Here is a 23,340-nt window from a genome sequence, read left to right as displayed (position 1 = left end):
AGAAATAAAAACTTCTCCAAACGTAGCAAACGTGAATCTCTGTCAATAAATAAATGAGTAATTGAATTGATGTCCCTTCCCCCCCCCCCCCCCCCCCCCCAACTTCTGAGATGAAAAAAACCACCTGGTATCAATTGGACAGATGCACACAGTGAAGCCAGGGATGGTCTGAAACGCAAAGCAGCTGAGCAGCTTTTAGAAGAAAACAGAGTAGTAACAACTTCTGTACCTACATTCACCACTCTGAGATCCTGTCTGGGTCACCCAAGGCTTGTAAATAACCACTGGGTCGGTTCTGATGTCGAGTGATTTGTTGTCAGTTCTCTCATGGTTCTCCGGTCAGTTCTCCGGTGCCAGGATCTGCCACAGGGCATTCTGACCACGGGCATCATGTTTCTACGCTGCCGCCTGCATTTAACAGGCAATGGGACTGCCCAGCATGTGCAAGGCAGCACCTCTTTCACACCACCAGAATGTTTAAGGCTGTTGGGATTGTTGTTAGCGTCCCATTAACACTGAGGCTAGAGATACCCTTAGGATTGACATTACTATTAGCATTACTTTGATGGTGCCCTATCTGGGTCATTTCCAGGGGATGTCAGGAGTAAGGCATAGTGTCAGGAGAAAAAGAACAGACTCTGTTACTTTATAAACGTGATAATAGAGAGAGTTCATTGGAAAAAATACAACTCTTAAATAATACAAAGCATGCTTCTGATTGGATGCAGGCATCATCTGGGCTCTGATTAATATTACTTTTAAGGTAAAGATTATTGTTACCTTAATGATTGTTTTTTGGATTATGATCAGGGTAAAGGTTCCTTTTGCTACAAACTTCTAGCATCATTTTTGTTGTTGCATTTGGAGTTAGGGACGATTTTAGAATCAGGGTAAGGGTTAGGATTAGAGTTACATTGCAGGTTAATGCTGTTATCTTTACAGCTCCTGTGAGGGTTGGGGTCTGGGTCAGGTGTTTAAAAAATGAAATGAAAAAAGAATTAAAAAAATACATTGAAAGCTTCAGATTTCCTTAATCTTTGTGGGAATCATATAATGTGCAACTCAAATCTACCTCTTCGTGCAGTGACTGCCTGTAAATTTGCTAGAGCCTAATATAATATGGCCTTGTGCTTCCCGCTAACTCACCTTCATTTCATTTTCATTAAATTTGCTTGGTAGTCAGATTTTGGTGTGTGGATATTTTAAAACAATCTAACTGACATTGGCAAAAAATTTAAAATAAAATTATAAAAAAAATGCACAACAGCATTGTATCAATTTTTATAGATAAGATAAAGAAGAGCAGTTTTCCTTAGTTTTCTATGCCTCTTTAATTTCTTACTCTCTCCCCTTGTGTGAGAAACTCTCAAAGTCAAAGATTTCTAGTTAGGCAAAGATGGCAGCAATAGCAGCAGTGCTTATTCATTATTGCAATACTGCGCGCACATCCCCTATTGGCCAGGGAGAAACTGCACACCAGTCAGTGAAATCAATTCTGTTCTGTGCCCTAAACCCAATGCAGGTGATGCTCTCATGGCTCTCATTGGTTGAGCATCTCAGGCTCACAGACTCCTCGAGACTGTTGCTAGGATTCATTTCCATATAAGGTCAATTACCAACCTCTTGTTTTTAGGTTTGCCTTGTACTTTTCTGCGGACAGAGAAGGGCAATGTTTCCAAAAGTCAGTACATTCATTCTGTCCTGTGCTGGGCTCTACCCACCCTGTGTATTTATCTTGTGCTTGTCTCAATTCTACCCATGTCAGAATGCCCCCAGTCTTAACTTAACTCTGTTCAGAAACTTTCTTGGTGGAAAAACTACTTATACAGCTGTTTTACAAGAGGGTTATACATTCAGTTAGGGCCTACACTATGTACTGAAAATACTGGAAACTTCCACTGCAAAAACACAATCTACCTCTCCCATCTGTGCAGCCTTGCAGACCCAGAGCATGCCAGGTTATTTCTGCTTTCATAGCATTTGCATGCTGTAGGGTGAGCAAAAGGTTCTGCTGCTTGATTCTTCTGCAAGAGCTGCCTACCGGCAAATGGTTGCAGGGATGGAGGATGTGACAGAAAGCATTTGTCTCCACAAGAGCAGAGTTACATTCAGTGCAGAGAGTGTGAGAGTCAGGTTGGTGTGGAAAAGCACTGACACGCTGGGGATGATGCAGTGCTCACATGTCTAACACTCACAGACATTACTGTCAGAAGGATGGTGCTGTGTTGTGCTTCTACCTTTGGCAGCCCCTGGAGAAATGCTGTGGCACACAGAACACCTTTGTATTGCACTGACTGCTGCCATGCAGCATGGATTTAACACACCAAATCCAGAGCAGCATGACTGCATCTAACTGCCCTGAGAAAAACTACTGTAGCTGAAGAGATGAGGAGGCAGCTGCTCATCTGCAGAACAAGCAGTACTGCCAGATATTGGGCCAGGTGAGCACCTCCTGCTGCAGCGTGATGATGACAGGGCTGGAGATGATCTGCAAAGCCAGCTTAAAAGTGGGAGACGTGAGTCAACATGGCAGGAGGACAGAGGTGTTAGGGAGCAGCCAAGGCATCAAAGAGTATCAAAAGGCTTTGAAAGGTATCACAAAGCAACAGCCAGGAAGACTGGGATTATCATGAGCAGCAACCTGGATGCTAGAGATTATTTGCTACCATACAAAATGGTAGAGATCTTGCTGCAGACATCCCAAAGCCAGGCAAAATGGGAACCCAGAGCTCTGCCTGCACGAACCCCACAGCCAGAGTGTTGCAAGCTGAGCTGCCTTGCTGTTTGTTGCATTCATCCCAATCCCTGTGAATGAAGGCTCAGAATGCAGTCAAGGCGATGACTGAGCATGAGAGTGACTTTATTCAATAAAAGACAGGAGGGCTTGAGAGGTCAAGGGTGAAGATGGGACTCCTCTTGTCAAGATGAGAGTGGCTCAGAGCTTGTGCTGCTGCCTGGTGCCTGGGACTGGCAGCCTGACTCGAAGTCCCCATCTAAGATGCTCAGCTTCACCTCACTGATGCTGACCTGCTCCTGCATGGTGGTGCTGCTGCTGGGGCACTCGGGCTGTGCTTGGGATGGGCAGCACTGCAAAGGCGCTGGGTCACAATCCAGGCAGGTGACTGCTGTGTCTGGCAGGCTCAGGTCAGCATCTTCAGCAGAGCCAGGAGATATGAGAGCATGAACGTGGATGAGCCCCTTGTGTCCATCACTGTTACCATGTGGAAGGCTGTCATCCGAATTGCAGCGATTCGTGCTTAATAAGAACTCTCCATTGATGGAAACACACTGCACATCACTACTTGGTTTGGATCTTTGGGGTTGACAAGGGCTCGAATCACCTAGGAAGGCATAGAAACACAAGGGTTAGTTTCAAACATTTGCAAGTTGAATCATGAAAGGTTGTTGATATTTGGTAATAGAGTGGCGGCAGGAAGAAGCAAATAGGCTTCAAGCAACAGAGCCACTGTCTTGAAAGTGATCCTCATGCAGGTCCAGCTCGTGTGTTGTTTCACTGTAATCTGCTTCTTTGGGTCTACCTAGTGGGCAGCAGCACTCGAGCTGTTACTGATATCACTGAAAAGAACTGGAGACAATTGTTCTATTCCTAAGAGCTTCAAGGTGCCTAGAAGCACAAATAGAAACCAGCAGTATTTCATCACTTCACCAAAAGGAAGGTCAAACACCTGAGCTGTGAAGAGCAGTTACAGAACCTATGCATAAGATCACACCAGACATACTTTGTTCTAATAACAGTTATGGCACATAGTCCATTTCCTTCAATATTCCCAAAATGAAATGATGTGGAGCATTACAGGGAAAGAAACACTGCACACAGACACTATGACCCTGATTATACTCAAGCAGCAGACTTAAAACAAGTCAGAGTTTTTGATTCCAGGATATTTCAGGACCTATCATGTGTGAAATTCAGTTACACAACAGTGCCTAGGTGCCTGCGTTTCAAGCAACTTTCAGATCACAGCCATGTAAAATAAAAACAAATTCAGTGCAGAAATAGCAATCCTGTACCTTAATACTCATGAGATTATCCATTTTTTACAGCACTCTAAGTTCTAAAACTTGCTCATCCCAGTTCACTTCAACAAGTTCCACCAGTTCAAGCAACGCAGTTCTGAGATCCTGTGTATGTTATGCAGATAGAATTGAACAGTGCAGGAATAATCTCTGACAGCTTTAAGAGCTCCGTTCTGCTTACAAACTCTCAGTCCAAAATTATTCGCAGTTTTAAGGCAATGAACACCTGAAGCAGTTGGATCATCTGCCATTTGCTGCATTCTGCTTCTTGGCATCATGATTAGCACAAAGGGTTTTCTGCTGTCCTGCAGAGATGGACGAAGTCCTGCTTACAAATGGACCAAGTTCCAGTGTACAGCAGAGATTTTACCAGACTAACAAGCCACGTCATTCAATTCATTTGCTCAGGTTGTTATGCACTCAGAAAGGAAACAGAACTAACTGTTGAATTCTGAAGGTAATCTGTGGGGTCCTGTAGAGAGTGTTTTTTACAGCTAGTTATCTGAGAAGGGTCGTAAACACGGTGCGGTTAATCAAGCAGCCATAACACCTGCAAGGACAGTGAGAACATCAGGATGCCCTGTGATGGTTAGAAACTAGCCATGGTTCTGGGAACTCAGCAAGGGAGTATCTTTCAGTTGATAACAACAAGCTGTTAAGATACTCGGGGATGGTATGTAATTGGGAACCAATGATGAGCTCCACTTTTGCAATATGTATGAGCTAATTATCCGTATTATAAAGGTACACGCAGCCAAGGAATAAACGAGATTCGCTGATCATGTCAATGACAGGTGTGGTCGTCTGCTTTTCTCCCGCCGTTCTGCAACATCGTTGTTGTTTAGTGTCACTGGGTTCGTTAAACTGCTGTTCATTCTCAGATCGTTGGGTTTTTTTCATTTTTTCCCTCCTAGACCCACTCGCAATCTTACTTCCCTTCCCCTCTCGGCCGTGCTGCACCGCGCTGTTAGAGAGGGGAGGTTCTTTGTTCCTTCTCTCCCTGGGTTTGTTCCCACTGTCACCGAGTGAGCTCTAGAGAGAACTCCGTGACACAAACTCATTGCAAAGTCTAAGCTAGAAGAAGCGTCACCTCAGTGTATCCCAGAAAAAGAATAGCGTTGAGATTTTAATTGGTTTTGGTTTTTTGTTTTATTGGGGGTGGGTTGTTTTTTGTTGGTTTTTTAGGGGTTTTTTTTTTTTTTTTGTCTTTTTTTTGGGGGGGAGGGGGGTTGGGGGGGGGAGGGGTGGAGGGGTGCGAGGGGAAGGGAGAGGGAGGGGACAGTTGTTTGGTTGTTTTTAATATACAATAAAGCTATGCAGTTCCGCTGTCAGTCGCCTCAGAGAGTTCCCGAAGGAGCTCAACCACATTCTGCTCAACATCGAGTTGTTCCATTGAGTGGAGCAATGGTAGTCTTGCAGATGGAGCAATGCAGGAATTCTGACAGGATCTCCAGGTGTATCCAGTTCATCATCTGAAAGCTCCGCAACCAAATTGGAAGGGACCAGTCCTCTTGTGCCATCTGTCAGCTCTCCCTGAAACCAGCCATTCTCACCCACATCTCCAAAGACATTACGTTTTGTCCGGCAGTCAGAGGAAGCTCGTTTTCTGGGTCCTCATGAGGACCCTCAACAGGAATGTAGCTGTGTCGAGCTAAGAATCTTCAAACTGCTGGTGATACCTGTCCTGGAGAATGCAGGATGAAGGACAAAAGCTCTGCTCTCACATTCAGGGCCGTCCTCTGACAGAAGGCAGCACTCAGGACTGTTCCCAAGGATCTCTTTCATGACTTTGAGTTCAAGCTCCGAGTCTTCCAGATGACCTTGAAGACTTCGGGCCTCTTCAATGGCAGAATGGAACGGACTGGAGCTATTACGGAGATTCTTGTTTGACTGGGTCAGAGTCTGTCTCGTTGCCTTCCCCAGCTCCATCTGCTGCTTCTGCTGCTCTCTTTTCCCTCTTGCGTGCTCTGTGAGAATGAGTTTCAGAAAGCACTACTCACTGACAGGAAATAAGGGGAAACTTGAAAGACTTTGCAACCTAAGTCCTGGCAGTGTACTGCCAGCGGCTGATTTGGCCATCCAGGATCCTGGCACCACAAATGCTTCATTGCCAAATGCAGCAATAAGGTGTTCTGGGGAAAGGCCAACTCACAGGTAGTTTTTGAGCACCCATATCACAACACCAACGGCCAGCACCAGCGCAGGCAGCAGCATCACTGAGACCGTCATCGGAATGCGGCGCTTCCGCACAGATCTGTGAGCAGCATCCTCTGTGCTTTTGCCTGTGTTCATCCCTGGAAGAAATGAGACAATGTCCCACGTTACCTTCAGCTGCACTACAGATAATCTCTCAGTGTGCTTCATGGACCCAAGAGGTCATTTTGTCAGTGGGTGCCTCCGTCTCTGGTGCCGAAGCACCGGAGGACAAGAAGGATTGCTTCCACCTCTCGTTGGGTACGGAGAGGCTGCACAGGCACTACCCGTGTCCTCCTCTGGGCCGAGAGCTGGGGCTGTACTCTGGGGTCTGGGCTTGGTCCGTGGGGAGAGCTACAGAGCAGAATCCCTCACGCTTTTCCCGGCATGCGTGTCCTGAGCTCCCCCTGTGGGACGCCCCCCAGGCTGAAGGTCAGGCTTCAGCCAGCACAGGGCACAGCCAGAGCCAGCCCAGGGGAGAAACACTCCTGCAGGCTCCTACCACGCAAGACCCTGCTCATCACCCTCAGGTGGCTTCGTTCCAAAAGGGCAAACTCTGCGATCTGGGAGCGGTGGGAGCTGAGCAGGGTCACAGAGGTCTGCAAGTACCTTCCCTGGCACATTGCTGGAACAACTCTCCACACCCCACGAAGGCCAGCCATTTTCAGAGAGCCACCCCTGGCTTCTTTTACATGTGCTCTATGCTCACACGCTCAGGTCTGGCTGCTGACCTGGTGTGCAAGAGCTGGCAGCAAGAGCCTGCAGGCACGCAGTGACTCTGGTTCGTGACACCGTATGATCATAGGACAGAAATTACCTGGCATGCCAGTTGGTGCTGCCTGTATTCCTCTGTCCGGGACTGACAGTGTGGGATATCCGCCTTCCTGCAGTGCATCCGGGACCGGCAGTGTGGGATATCCACCTTCCTGGAGTGCATCCGGGATGGGCAGTGTGGGATATCCACCTTCCTGGAGTGCGTCCCGCTCACTTTGTTGGTCCGTTCCTTTAGAAAGAAAGCAGGGCAGTAGGATTGGGATGTCACGTGCCCTCATCAAAAACTGAGCTTCTCCAATCCCGAGCTCAGGTAAAGTCCAGCCCCCCCCCCAAGTACACTGTGAGCCCCTCTGTTACCCAAGGGCATTTGGGCCCTCCCAGCTATTGGACAATGCTGACTCCCTCACACCTCTTGAGGAATCAGCTCCTGTGCAAGGCCCTCACATACTGTGCTGTCACCAGCCCGTCACAGCCAGGTAGCTGCAGGCTGAAATCCAAGCTCTAACACACAGTCCAAGCCCTCAGAATTAGCATCTCCACCTCATTTCCAGCATTAGCAAAGGCAGCCAACCCTGCTCGGGATGCTCCTCCTGCCTTGAACTTGCTCAGCTGCACGGAGGGCTTTGGATGAACAGAAGCACAGCGCTTGCCACTTTGCCACTTGCTGCCATCTGGGTGCCAACGACTGCACAAAGCAGCTCTGACAAGTAATGGTTGTGCTGGGGGAGCAGCTGCCTCTGGGTCTTGGCTGGATGCAGACCATCTGGCAGCAGACCAGCTCTGGTGCTTGACAGCACCTGCAAGGTGATACACGGAACACGGCTGCAGCACGGCTCTGACCCATCCCTTCCTGCTGTGCAGGCTACAGCCTGCCCACACCTGTATATCACACCTCAGCTTCCCAGGTCCCACAGTGAACAGACTGAAGTATACCCACCACGCTCTGCCTTCTCCATTTCCTTCAGCAGTCGCTTCAGGAGACGGGATGAGCCCTGAGAGTATTTTCCTCGTGTGGATTCATCCTCTTCTCTTTCTGGACCTTAACAGAATGTATGAAGTTAAATATCATGTGCATGAAGATCTGAAGATCAGCGGCGAGTCAGCCAAGTCAGTGAAGACAGAGTACTCACTGCTGGGATTCCAGCTGGGCTCCAGCACAGGAGGAAACCGATGACCGGGCAAGGCCCACACTGGGGGCACTTCTGCAACCAAAGACCCATGAAAAGTTTTAGTCACACACTACAGCATCAACTGAGTAGCAGAGCATACAGGGGACAGGGCCTGCAGACACAAGTGTGATCAGACACAGGTGAGGAGAGCTTCCAGCACATGTGGGGGCCTCCTTTTCCCTGAGTGACCTGTAGGGTCTGGCGGTGGTTGGGGAATGCCACAGCCCGAATACAAAGGTCTGGGCTCCCTCAGCTGCAGAGGGGCAGCGGTAACCTTCCCACTGAAACATGGCAGCTCTCAGAGAAAAAATACTCATGGCTCATCTGTGCAAACCCTTCCGGGCACAAACAGGCTTGGAAGACCTGGAGAGGATCTCCAGTAAAATTGCACCCAGGTAAACCATGAGAGCATGAACGTTTCAGCCTCCAAGGAAACAGACACAACTTACCCCTGGGTTGTCCCCCAGGCACAGGCATGAAGTCCGGATCCAAAGGAGCATCCGGAAAGGGAGCACGAAGCTCATCATCTAGAATCAAGAACAGATGAGATAAGTTCCCACTTATATACACTATATGGTGTGATCTCCTTCTCCCTCAGTAACTGGATGTGGAGAATAACTCAGGTCATGATTTCCAAAGTTGCAGGGTGGACGGGATGACCCGTAGGCTGGCACCTGGCAGCGTATGCAGTGCTCTCTCCGGGCCACGTGCCACATCTCTCACAGATTACGTGGAAGAAGATGCAGCCCCCCAGGGCTTTCTTACTGGGAGGCCTCTGATGGACAGCAAGGTCACACTGAGGCACTGGAGGAAAGCACACCTGTCTCTTCCCCTGGGCTGTGGACTGGGGCTCTGGCTTGGAAACTGGGGAGTGCCATGAGCCTGAAGCAGAAATGCTCATGCACGCCCAGCACGCCTCTTCTGAACTCTCCCCGGGCATCTCCCAGGACGAAGGCTGTGCTGCAGCCAGCAATTAGCAGAGCTACAGCCTGGCATGGCTGGAGCCAGCCCTGGGGAGCAACGCAGCCACGGGCTCTTGCCCGGCTCCTGCAGTGCTGCCCATCACCCCCTACCCAGCAACACCCCCATGGAAGGCAGGCCCCAGGCAAGTGTACTACAGGGCCGTGGGGACACAGCCTGACTTCTTGCTCCCAGCGCTGCTCAGTTTGGGTCCCATCTCTACCCACTCACCTGCTCCCCGTGCTCGCCACGGAGCAGCACAGCTCTCCTGAAAACTCATGGCCACCAATAGGAGGAAGAGAACAAGGCGGGCAGGGTCCATGGCCCCCCCCACACTTGCACCACGCTTCCAACACCACCGCTGCAGCCACAGTGAGTGTCGCACTGAGCCAAGCCTGCAGCCAGGCCTTGTGAGCTCATGACGCAGCTCAGCACAGTCATAGGATGGGGCATTGTGACCTCACATCTCTGTGATTCCGGGTGGCGGCTCCCCGCAGGCTGCTGCTCTTGTGATGCACTGCACCAGGGCTGTGTGGGGCTGGTGCTTACATCATAGAAATGCAGAATCATAGTATGGCTTGGCTTGCAAGGGACAGTGAAGAACTCAGAACCCCAGCCCCACTGCCTCGGGCAGAGATGCCACCCACAGAGTCTTGCTGCCCAGAGCTCCATCCAGCCTGGCCTTGAACACCTCCAGGGATGGAGCATCCACAACTTTGCTTGGCAAACTTTTGCAGAGCTTCAACAACCCCAAGAAGGCATTATTTATTTCCAGCCTGGTGCAACACCTCAGGCCACAGGGGTAGTGACGCAATATGCACAGGTTATCCACGCGTGTGAAACGTGCTGCAATTAAGCAAGCCAAGCGGATAAATCCTCTCCAGTGTGGAGGATGATGGCTGAAATACAAACACGGAGAAGCTGACCTTCCCACAGACCCGCCCAGTCAAGTGTCACATGCTTACATTTTTGTTGATAGATCTGCAGTTTCATCTTTTTTTGATGGCTAAGGAAATCCCCTTTCCTGCACCAAGTGTATTTCCCACGTGTAACGTGCTTCCAAGCCTGATTTTAGTAGCAGATATTGAAGGCTTGCTAGTTGGCACCTCCCATCCCCAAAGTCCCAGTGAACTCACCCACCGCTGGCAACTGGATGCTTGGTGGCAAGAGAACCATCACCTATAGGATCCCACCCGGGTCTCCAGAAACTGTTGCACCTTTGGATACATGGCGATAAATACTGTGTCCATACAACACCCTCATTGAATCAGAGCCTGCCACCTTCCCTACAACCAGGCAAAGGGCGCAAAGGAAGCTGAACTGCTGAACCAGGCACCAATGGGGCTTACGTGTTTGCATCAAAAGACAAAATACCAAGCAGAGAGCATGGGAATCAGATGTTGTTTCTGAAGCAGAATTAAGATTAAAAAAATTGATTTCACAGTCTGACATCAACCCTCCTCCACCCCTCCCATTCCCCCCCCAGAGCACCCCTCCCTTCCTTCCCTCTTTGTTTAAAGGAAACAAGGGGCCTGGGAGAGCAGGAAGGATGCAGATAAGGAGTGAGACCTCACGGAAGACATCAGGCAAGGAGGAGAATAGATGTTGTAAATACCAGAAGAGGAGCTGCATCCCCCTGATAAGAACAAGAGGGGGTCTGCATGCTAAACAACTATTGAATATGTATCAGAATTCTGAGAAATCATTGACTATGTATGAGATGTACCTATATCTGTGTCAAGATTTTACAAGTCCATGTGCAAGTCTGGTGGAGCTATCCCGCTTGCACCCAGCGCTGGAATAAACATACCTGCTTTATAACCCATCTATGTGTTATAGAGTTTGATTCCGCAAGTCACTTACACCCCATATTTTCCTTAACAGCCACACTGGGTTATCTGGATTTGTTACACTTATCCATAGTTGCTGGCAGATGTTTCTCTCTCTCTCTCTGTCTTTAATCCCCACACAGCCCATCTTCCCAACTGTGGGTTTCGGTTAGGAGGTATGCACCCATAGGGTCCATGCCCTGCTTGTAGATATTTATCCTGCCCAGCCCCAGGTGCCCAATCTGAGGCAATAGTTTCACATCCCTAATAGGCACAGTAATATGAGCCTGGGTGGTTACAGTATCCCCTCCCTGGGTTTGAGCTTAGGCAAAAATAGTAACCCTTTTGGTTTAGACTGGGCTGTATAGGTACCAGGTCACACAGGGATGTAAGGAAGCTTGGTGTGGGTGGCGCTGTGCTGCTATACAAAATGTGATCACTGTGAGAATCCCCAAGTACCAATGGATACCCCTAAGGCCCATCTTTCCCCACAGTTCACTCCTCTGCCTCACTCGTCAACTGGGTTGCAACCAGCTACGAGGGGTTTTTTTAGTTCTTCTCAGCAGCAGTAGTGTTCTTCAGGGGAAGCCTTTACCTGGAATACCCATTGGGCTTGTCGCAGTGTGAGCTTCAAGTCGTCACTCCCGGGAGCTACCTCCCACTTCTCGTCACCGATGGGTCCTTTAACACGGCTGGCATGAGTCCATCCTCTCTCTGCGGTTCGAATAGCTGTTTCTGCAGTAAATAAAACAACATAGGGACCTTCCCCTTGTGGTGTTAGTGTAGCTTCTTTCCAAGTTTTTATTAGGACCCCATCCCCTGGCTGTATCCTATGGATTGCTATCTCCAATGGGGACTGCTGTGCAATCAGATCCTTCTTGTAGTTCCTTGCACCCATTCATTAATTGTATAAGATTTTAATTGATCATCTTGTAAATGGGGGTGACCAAGAGGTATTTCAAGATTATAGGGCATACCATACAGCATTTCAAAAGGCGAAATTCCCAGATCAGTTCTGGGCTTCACACATATATTTAACAGAGCTAACAGCAAGCATTTTATCCAAGATGTCTTAGTTCCTATCATTAATTTTCTAAGTTGTTTTTTAATTTCCCCATTCATTCGTTCTACTTTACCAGAGCTCTGAGGGTGCCAAGGAATATGATATTCCCATTTAATCCTTAGAATTTTCATTGTGTCACGTGTAACCTTTGACACAAAATGAGGTCCCCTGTCAGAATCTATTGCTTCTCTAATTCCATATCGAGGAATTATATTTTCTAATAGTACCTTCACTACTGTTTGTGCTTTAGGGAATGCCTCAACATAGTTTGTAAGATGGTCTACAATCACTAATAAATATTTATATCTCCCAGTTTTAGGGAGTTCAGTAAAGTCCAACTGGATCCTTGCGAAGGGTCGATAAGCCAATTCTCGCCCTCCTGGGATTCTTTTTCTCATATTCTTTGCATTCACCCTCCAGCAAGTCATATATCCATTAACAATCCCCTTTGCTATGTTACATAGCCCTGTACACATATAATTATTGGCAAACTGATCCACTAAGGCCTGAGTACCCCAATGTAACATGGAACCTCCGTAACACCCTCATAGCTACTGATTTTGGTAAAACCACCCATCCATCAGGTAATGTCCATTTTCCCATTTCATTTTCCCAAATTCCCATTTGTATCATCTTTTCTTTTTCCATAGTCATGCACACACACGCACATGCGCGCACACACTCACGCACACACACACGCACACACGCACATGCGCACACACGCACATGCACACACACACACGCACACACACGCACACACGAACACGCACACACACACGCACACACACGCACAAAAGCACACGCACACACACACACGCACAGACACACACACGCACACACACACACGCACACACACACACACTCTCACACACACACACACACACGCATAGACACACACACGCACACACACACACACTCTCACACACACACACACACACGCACAGACACACACACGCACACACACGCACACACACACGCGCGCGCACACACACGCGCACACACGCACATGCACGCACACACGCACACGCATACACGCATAATCCAAGAGGACTCGCACTCCAAGAAAAGGTCTAGGTACATATTTACAGACAGAACATTTACATATTCATTACGTTTCACAGAAATGGCCTGGAATTCTGAGAAATTATTAACATATTGTCCGACTCTCTTGAACATGCGTCCTAAAAATGGGGTGGGGGTCTCCGGTGGTCATTGGATGAAGGCTAGTAGTCTACCCCGCTGTGAACTTCCAACCTTTTAGTGGGGGGTAGTCCAAACCAGCTCGTACTGGTGTTTTGTTGAGCCGAGGCATCTGTTTCACTCTCCCATCTTCTACAACAGGAGTCCATTCTTCTTTCTTATCGTTGATGGGCGGCAAGTTTCCGTGGACTCTGCATTCTGTTCTTCAGCTTACGTGCCTGCAAGTGCCATGTCCTTCAGCGTGGACCTTCAGCTGACCTACAAGGAAGATAACCACGCACTCCTGCTATCAGGTACTCCCACAGCCCGGATGGTAGAAGTCTATACAGTCTGGATAAATGTTCCCATGTAACCAATGAATCACCTAGGAATGAAGCTCAACTCACACAATGGAATTTCTGAAGTTTCAGTTTGCTTTTACAAAAACAAACAAACAAACAAACAAAAAACCACAAAAAAACAAAAAAAACCAACAAAAAAAAACCAACAAAAAAAACCCCCAATGAATTTATGCACATATACGTGCACAAGCATACATAAGAGAAGCAAAGCCCTGAAGAAATTGCTGATACTGAAATGTCATGTATTTAGAAGGCAGGAAATAGCAGGTGCAAATGTAACATGAAGACCTAGCAAATCCAGCTCCTTTGCACATATTTCTAGCAATCTGGTCCCTTCCTGTTCTATCACATACTATTTGCAGGCAGAAGCCTGATTCACACATTGCACATGGCAGACCTATGCTTCAGAAGAGCAAGATGTTTGACTGAGAGTGGATGTTTTCCATAGGATCTCTACTTGTCTATTGCAGGGATGAAGAGGTACAGCAAATACCAGGAACTGCAAAGAAAGAAGAGGAAGGTCTCAAGGCTGATGTTGCTGAATGTCTAATTTCATGTCTACAATCCATGCCTGAATGTCTAGAGGGATGGATTTTCCCAGTACTAAGCAAAATGATTAAACCAAGCACCAGGAGAGATCACCCACCCATTGGGTTGACCCTCTGTTCTCGGTCCCTGACTCCAACCAAAACTAATGGATAAAATAAATGGTTAAAATGAGAGATGCTTCATAACGCTAAGTCGGACCTAAAAATTAGACATAGGGGATTTAAATTGAGCAGCACAAAACTAGGAAATTCCCTACTGTAACATCCCTGCCTCCCAAACAGAAACCCAAACCCATCATCTGCCCGCACCAACCTGAGATGCTGTGCAACTAAGTTAGTTGGCAGCTTGCTGCTATGACCCCCCCAAAAAACCCACTCTGACAAAATTAATGATCTTCTCTCCAGAGTATGGTTTGAATTGTGTCCAGCAAGCAAAGCCTGCAGCCATATGCCAAACAATGAGAAGGAAATAAAATACTGACTAGCTGTTTGTTCATAAAGCTCCACCTATTCTGTGCACCACCTCAAACATTGCTGCTTTGTAAAGGTTGGGTTTAAAGATGGCACTGGATACCCAAGAGAAGACTCAGGTTTGTGTTTGCTAACTTTGCATTTGGTGTTTGCTGAGTTATGGAGCTTCCCTTGCAGTTTTGGAAATGTCTGTATAACAGCAATTGTCTGCATGGAGTTGTTACCCTGAGCAGTATCACAGTCAGGACTGGGTCCAGAATTCCTCTGGATATCAGCTATATTGGAAGCTATTAACAGTAGCAAACTACTGAAATATGATTAGAGGCAAGCTGATAACTCACTTTAAATCATAGCTGGCTTCTGCAGCCAGGGAGAAATAGCCAGACTCGCCGACAAGGCAGATGAAAGCCTCCAAGGGCTCTCTGTACCTCTCTGCCTCCCTCTGCTCCTGAGCAGAGATCCATGTGTATTCCTTGAGAACGCTGTCTGTGCCAGAGAGGTTTTAGCCAACCAGCTGTGTAATCTGCAGGACAAGAGGTCAGGGTCTCAGCAGGGAATTCAGAGCGGCTCTGAGCATCTCTGGGGAAAGCAATGGCAAGACCTGGGGATGCAAGAACTTGGGATGCTCTTATCACACAGGCTGCTGACTTTGTGTCCTTTCCCTGTGTATGCTGGACACCAGACCAGAGATGGGAGTTATTTGGCCCTTTGAGTCTAGTTCCCACTGTTTTGCCTGTAACTAGAGCAAAATTCCCTTCCATAAGCTTCCTTTTAAAAACGACCATCTTAAATATAGTTCAGTTGTCTGCCTGTTGGTTATATGGTCCTTCCCCAGTCTTTCTCTCCAACTCTTTTAGTTACTAGTTTAGACGTATCCATATCAAGGTTACCCCATTTCTTCTGGTGTTTCCATGAATCTTCCCTTGCAAGCATTTACCACAGTGCATTTAAAACCTTTTTTTTCCTGTCTTCTTGACTGTTATTATTATCACAGAATCACCTGGGGATTCACGCAATATCAAGAAGCCTCCAGGCTAGGAATAATCCTTTTCCTGAAAGGTTTACAGTCTAAGTAGGCAGGACTGTAAGTGGCAATGAATTGAAGCAGAAGGTCAAATAAATAATCTAACAGATCAATAGCAAATGTAAACAAGTTCCTATTTGCATTTTCCTGATTTGCCCACCACAAACCACACAAACATCTATGGATGCACCTATTGGTCACATGTGCTGCCTTGTCCATGCCACAGAACACCTGCTTTGCCCTGCACACACTAAAATTGCCCTACCATTCCCTGGGCTTGATATAGAACTAAGGTTGGCTCAGCTGCTCATTGCCAAGTGTGTGTGGCCAGCAGTATCACCATGAGACTCATGAGATGGCTTCATTGATATGGAGTCATCTCAGATATCAAAACATCTTTGTGTCTCTTATTCATTTTGCTGAAAGAATGCTTTTTTTTTTTTTTTTTTTTTTTTTTTTTTTCCTGTTAGAAAAGAATCACAGAACTATTTTTAAAAGAAGAAATCAAAGAAGCCAGGTTGCTTACAGGTCCTGAAAATTTCTGCGCTTCCATACTTGCACATTCCTCCAATGGAGACACGTAAATACAAAACCCATCAAGTGGAAACACATGCAGTCAGGTAGAGACAAGCAATTTCCATTTGTCACGCAACGTGCAGAGCCAGGCACAGGCTGTGCAATCCTGAGCTCTGGTCTCAGCCATCACCAGGGCTGTGTCTGCACCACGTCCAGCTGCCGCCCTTCCACCTACACTGGGGGAGATTCCCTCTCCACCTCTTCAGTAACAATAGGGTCTGAATCATGATAGTAGAATTGGCAACGTACCTGAGTGCATGGACACATATCCACCCTGTATCACAGTGATAACAGATCCTGCTGTAGGGCCGAGGACTTAAACTGAAGGAAATCAATCCATGCCTCTTGAGCTTGTTCTTGACATCAGCTCTGCTGCTTCCTGATCTCTGCATCCTTTCCTGTTCCTTTGGATTGGCAAAGCAAGAAAAACATACAGTTTTAGGCCTATCCCCTGGCAAAATGGCTGGCTCAACAGAAAGAATACACAATCCTCTGCAGAGGCACAGATCCTATCTCCTACTGTAGATCACATCAGATAACCCTATAAAAGGGCTTTTGTTCTAAGCTTCTATTCTGTTTGATTAAGAATTTAATATAATTTCTGCTTACTGAGTGCTTGTCTTCAAGATAAATCATTCTCAAATGATTAATAAGTGTGGTTAATTATTTTATACATTTCTCTATGTCTCCTGAGTGATAACAAAATTGTTCTGGTAAAAACAAAAACATATAACTTAATTCTTAAGTTTCTAAGCTTTGATTTAACATAGGAAATGTAAAACTGATCCACTACTGAGGAATTCTGAGTTCATCAGCCCTTAGTGAAGCTGGTCTCATTCAGGGAAATCCCTTGTGGAAATGCTCAGTCATGGTCTGAAACAGTGATGGAGCATGTGGGAAGGCAGGGCCAACCCAGGAGAGCTCAGGTGCAAGCAGTGCAGCTGAATAACTGGAAGGGGTGGAGGCAGGATTCACCCCTTCCCAGACCTCATTTAAGGGTTGGCAGTGGAGCTGAGGGCATCTCTTGCTGGCAGTCCCTGCCTACCTGAGGCTCTACAGAGGTAGGCAATTCTTGTCTTTCACTTCTCCATCTGTGGCTGCTGCATTTGGGTTTGTTCTCATTTGCTGTATCCAAAGACTTTGCTGCCCTGCTATTACCATCTCAGCATAGCATTGCAACAAGCATAGGCTGCATAAGGGCTGCCATTGTGAATGTGGTTTCTCAGTTAAAAATTTAGCAAGTATTACCCTGCTCTAATACCATTTCATTTTCTTTTTCTAACAGTAAGAGGAAATCAAGTAATCACTTCCGAAGCACATGAAAATACACAATGTGAATGGATGGTCTCTCATGGAAAAGAGTGTTCCAATGGTGTCTGCCCAAATAGTGCTGTGATAATGTTTTTTCTCCTTTCTTACATCACACCTCTCCCAGACTCCAAGCCATGCAGTAGGCAGGAAATGCCATTAAAATCTGCACATAAGAATATTATGAAGAATGCATAGCTGAACATCTGAGGCTCTCAGATTAAGTTTGAATTCTTTGTGTCAGCTCTGACTCAAGGGTTTAAATCGTGGTATGGCCTTGCTCCTTTTTTACAGGACACACAGTATTACCAGGTCGTTTTTCTCTATAAATCTTGGGTGTACACATAGAATCTGGTGCTGTATCACCAAGTCCAGTCTGCTGGAGTAATTGATTTGAAAAGTATGAAAAGTGTTTGCCATCCTTACTCAGATCACATATCCTATTCTGCAAGAAACCCCGAGAGGAATTTATAGGATTATTCAATGAGTGAGGTACTATTCATGGTGAGTAAAGGTGGCAAAATGAACTTGCTGCTGATTATGAGCAGCTTTTCCTCACTTACACTGCTGTAAATTTAAATTAACTCCACTCAATCAATGGTGAGTAATTGATATAAAATCAGAGTAAGAGGAGAATTAGTCTGTAAGTATGTCTAGAATGAATAAACAGCAAAAATTTGCTGACGTGTAGAACTCCCCCTTGAAGCTTAGCTGCAAGGTTACTTTTATAACTGATTGCTTCATTCTCAGAAGCTCTGCACTGCTGCTCGAAAAGGAGGTCTATACTGAGTTGCTACATGCTAAAAACACACATGGTTTGCAAAATCCCATTGAGTCTGGGACAGCCTTTGGGCACAGCCTTAGCAAGCAGCTCCTGTGCAGTGCCCTGCTGTGCGCTGCCAGCTTGCAGCTGGTTTTGCACTGGAGGACACTGGGCTGACACAGGAGAGGAGTGATTTGAACACTGCATCCCCTTCCTCACAAGCAATTCAGCAGATGCTTTATAAGAGCAAACAGAAGCTCTTGCCTTCAGCTGGGAGGTGTCTGCTCCTTCCTGCCTCCCCAGAGCAAGCATTGCACTCAGTTATGTTTGTATGGCAGTTCCCACTGTGGGGTTTGGAGCTGGCCAATACCTCTAGTTACTAACACAAAGCTATTATTATTTAATCTGCGGAGACCTCAGGATGCCTTTCGGGTGGCATATTTTTAACGCTCATGACTGTATTGCCTGGATATCGTTTAATTTTAGCTCTGCTTATTAGATTTAGAGAACAAAAAAACCTGCCTTCCTCCCTCTGTGATGCTGACCCTGCTCTGACCTGAACTCTGGCCATGGCTTTTCCTGCCCCACTTCCCTCTCCTTCCCCTCCCCCAAGCAGTGGGTTGAGGAGGGTGCCATCACCTCTGGAACTTGAAGATTAAAAGGCAAAAAATTGACAGTAAACCGCCAATGGCTCATTTACTGTTGACGGTGAGTCAATCAAAATCCTGCTTTCCCTCTGCTTCCTGGCTTTCCCATCTGTGTGAATTCATGACCTGATTTCTGATGTGTTCCACGCTGTTACTTTTTTCCCCTCGGAATTTAATTGCTTCTGTTTCACATTTGGGTGCTGAAAAGTTGACAGAAGCTGTACAATCCCCTCCAGCAACAGATCCTATTTATAATGCTGTAAACTATGTTTTGCAGTGATATGATTAGTAACAAAAGGGAGAAAATTACACAGAAATGTGCATCTCTTTGTATAAAACCCTGTTATCTGCCAAGTTTTACTATGAGGATCACCAGAAATGTTAGCACAGCGTAAGGAAGCCACCAAGTCTGCCTGCACAGGGCATTCTGAGAGCAGCACCACAGCGACTTGCCCTACACCAGGGACAGCATTTACCCAAACAGAGGTCAGAGTCAGGACTGAGCATCCTCAGGCACAGTGCACAGAGGAGGAGGGAGAGCAGGGGGAGGAAGGCTGGAATTTAGAGATTGTGGCAGCAAGGTGGTTGTGCTGTGATCATCTAAGGATGTCAATAAGGCTAATATCTTTTAAAAGACCGATCATTATAGCTGGAGGGAAAGAAAAAAATGAGGAAAGCTTTTGGGCACATAAACCCATCTTGAATGACATTTCAAGTCTCCTTCCATTTTCACAGGGTCTGAAATAGACCCATTTCTTCTTCGTCAGGAGCCCATGACATTTTTGTCGATATTTTTCTACCTCTTTTTTGTCTTGAAAACACATCTGAACTTTTATTTGCCGGAAACCACATATGCAGTAAATAAAAAGGGATACCTAAAGTTACCAAGTGTTTTATTTACTAAAAGATATTCTCGTGCAGGGAATGCTTGATGACTGTTTTGGTATTACTTTAGTATTTTAATTTTTAAGAATTGAAATGATCCAGAAACACTCCTAAGAACCAGGAAACTGAGGAAAGCTGGATGCACCAATGTTTTGCATAGGGTTTCTCTTTTCGCATATGCCTTTTGGGGTGGGAGACCTTTGCCTGAGATATGCCTGACCCACTCCACTGCAATAAGATGACCGTGAGAGCAACTGTTGGAGCCTGACTTGGCCTCAGCCATGGGCCAGTGCTCACTGATGGATGTTTTTAACCCTTATGAGGTTCTTTCCTAACTCTGGGCTCTGCTGAGCTGCCTTGTAGGACTGGAGCACAGGGAGGCCTCTGACAGTGATTCAGTCCTCCAACCCTTTTGATGTCATTAGACTTTCCCCAGACGGGTGGGGACTTCTACGAGTAAAGCAAACACCCACCTTTTTTGCAGTCAGACATTTGTTTCATCATGCTGTAGATCGTTATGTGTAGCCAGACATTAGGCAGCATGTCAAGGCCTTCAAGAGAGACCTGCTGCTCAGAGAGGTAACCGACTTCAGCCCAAGCGAGGACATCTTCATTATGGCCAAGGTAGCCCAAAGTTTTTAAGGCAGAAAACACAGGACTCCGAGCAACAGTGAGCACTGAGGAGACAAGGTTTGGCTGAGAACAGACTCCAAGCAACTGCTAGCTCTAGTCTGAGTGTACCAGAGGGATGCTATCAGCTTCTCCATACTAACAAGCACCAGTTTAGAGATACACTGGCAGATAAGCAGCAGAGTGATCCTTCCCACCTTCCCTGAGGCTGTAACACATTAAGTAAGGAATAAATCCCTTAAGCTGCAAGCAACAAATGTTCCTTGTGGACCAACTGGAATGCAGCTTCCTATCCTTTTCCCTCCCATGGCTAAAGTCTGTCTCTTAGCTGCTTCCTCTTCCACCAAGTCTCCATGAACAAGGAACAGCAGCTCCTCAGCTTTCAGCACTGGAATGGCTCTTCTATCGCTCTGACCCGTTTATTAAGAAACTCTTCTAATAAACTGCAATGCTAAGCTAGTACACTGCCTGGTTCTCTCCAGCAGGCAGCTGTTCCTAGAGGGGAAGAAATAGATTTATCCTGCCACCCACAGCACACCCTGGCAGGAAGTTTGGATGCTGCTATCATTCCATCAGTCTTTTTTAGCTCTCTCTTCTTGCAGGCACTTTTTGCTGTGTCACAGTGTTTGTGCTTGTTTATGTGGCCATGCACACATTTTCATGTTCCTGTAACAGGCAGACATGTGGAGATGCATAGGAGCTGCTGCATCTCATGATGCTGACATATGAGAACTTATTTGTTCAGCCTAGATCTGCTTTGCTCCCCCCTGTTTCAGCCACGATTACCTTAATATATGGAGGCACAATAGCAGTCTCCTCACTTCATTACCCCCTAACATCACACATCTCTCCAACATCCTGAATACTATTTCATTCGCAAATGTAAAGGTGGGCATCCTCGTTTACCTCTGACAGATGGCATCTGAGCTATCTACAAAGATATGTGCTTTTACCCCAGAAAAGAAGCAAAGTCAGCCACGTTGATCTGATCAGAGATGGATGGGATGGAAGTAGGAATGGCAAGAAGAGTCTTATACTCTTTGGTAGAAAATCAACACAGAGCAGTGTGACAGTAATTACTGCACCTGGTTTATGATTCAAAGAACTGGCAGTACCAGTCCAGCTACTAATAGAGAAATCTGTCCATTAAACTTACCTTAAATGTTCTGTGAAAGACAGCAAAGTCAGGTCCTGTACAGGGACGTGAGCCTGTCAGTACATTATCTGGTCTTCAGTTCCAGCAAAGCCTTCTGCTCTTAGACAAGAGAGTCCAGTTTCTCTCCCTTCAGATGATGAACTGGCTGGAGAGTGTCACCACAAAAATGCCACAAGGAGCAGATCCCAAATGTGACTCCCGTGGCAATATGGTTTGGAAAGCTTGCAGCGCTGTCACCTGAGGAACACCACCTCAAAACACCGAGGCAGGACTTCAGCCTTCACCACTTTCAACCCAGCACCAGCTCTACAGAGAAAAGGGTATTTAGTCTATCAGATTTTGCGACGGGACCAGTGGGAAGCAGATTGAAAACCAGCAATTCGGGCAGCTTATAGTTATAGCCCAGGAAATAAAAAAATAAGAGGTGTAGGGGTTTAGAAATGAAGAGTGGGAATGAAGACCTAGCACTGTCTTTCAAGAGGTTCAGAATTCCCCTCAGCCCCTTTTTAAAGGCAAACCCCTGCAGCTAAGGCCAAGGCAATGCAATGGCTGTGCATCTCATTGCACAGAACTTCTTGTCCTTTTACAAGGGCATCTAGTGCCATCTTCTCCAGAAAAGCCCTTTCTCTAGAGACATAGGTGTGCTGGTGCAGCATTTCTGTTACCACATTACCTGCCTTCCTTCACATATCCTGGTGCACACTTACATGGACAGCACAGTTTTGCAGAGGCACTGCACCCACGTCGAGTTGTCAAGAGGTAATGTTACCTTTCCAAAGGATTGCTGCCAGAGTGACAACAGCTTTAGAAATGTGAATCTTCCAAATTCAAGGCTGAGGTCCTGGAAGCTCCTCACTCATTTGTCCAGGAGCTCCCTTTTTTTTCAGCACCCAGGCAGAGATGTGCAGTGCAGTCTAACAGAGAGGAGACCAAAGCTCTGTCCAAGATTGCCTCTGTGGATTTGGACAAATAACTTCATTCACTCTGTTTATATTTCCTTATCCCTATGGAGATGATGCTTCACAGGGTTGTTCTAAAGGTAACATCAGTTTACTACAACTGAGCTGCTGAGCACTGGCTGAGGACGCAGTGTGCATTCTGTTAATTAATCTGATCCAGTCTGTGTCAGTGCAAGGCTTCCTCATACATGACGTTGGCTTTTTTTTGTTATAATTCTGTATGAAAAAGCAAGCAGACAGATAGCCTTTAACCACCCAACAGCCTGGAAGGCAGGAGAAGCCGACTGGACTGCTTGTTGGAGGCATGGAGCAGGAACAAGGAATGTCAGTTCTGCCACTTATTCACTATTTGACTCTGGACGAAGCATCTACCCTCTGCACACCTAATTTCATTAAAAACAAATCAGGAGGGTATGCCAAGGTTATTGTTTTTCTAATTACCCCAGAGCCCTTCCTTGCATGGAAGGCCTTTCAGAGAAGGGATTCGCTCAGAAAATAGTAATCCATCATTCAGGTGCCAAGAAATCACAAAAATGCAGGCTGAGCCATGAACAAGCTGTGTCACCAAAGCATATTTCTGCTTCAGTGTGACAAACACCTGAGCAAACAAGCTGTGGGAATAAACATAATCAAAGGTTATTAGTTAATAGGGACTAATCTCCCACAAACACTTGTGTACTGAAGCAGGCTCTTTCAAAACACAGGTTCGGTCGCAGAAGGAATTCAGCTAATCTGGAGTTTGTTTTCTCCTGCCTGCTGTGTGGTATGTGGTAGAAATCACACACCGGGTCTTCCTGGCAAACCAG

At 46.6% G+C, this 23,340-nt stretch overlaps 1 long non-coding RNA gene across 1 annotated transcript; it reads right to left on the bottom strand.

Moving 5' to 3' along the window:
• Positions 1-13,463: 13,463 nt before the first annotated feature.
• On the bottom strand, positions 13,464-22,015 carry LOC116654023 (uncharacterized). The gene is made up of 3 exons (XR_014940260.1): positions 21,576-22,015; positions 16,436-16,590; positions 13,464-14,066 (listed from the first exon to the last, which is right to left on the bottom strand). It is a non-coding gene; the product is annotated as an uncharacterized LOC116654023 (long non-coding RNA).
• Positions 22,016-23,340: the final 1,325 nt, after the last annotated feature.

This window comes from Coturnix japonica, unplaced genomic scaffold, assembly GCF_054131305.1.
Source record: "Coturnix japonica strain WE unplaced genomic scaffold, WE-NBRP24 Scf040, whole genome shotgun sequence".
Classification (NCBI taxonomy): domain Eukaryota; kingdom Metazoa; phylum Chordata; class Aves; order Galliformes; family Phasianidae; genus Coturnix; species Coturnix japonica.
The sequence above is the reverse complement of the archived record's forward strand: the minus strand, read 5'-3'. Positions and strand labels throughout refer to the sequence as shown.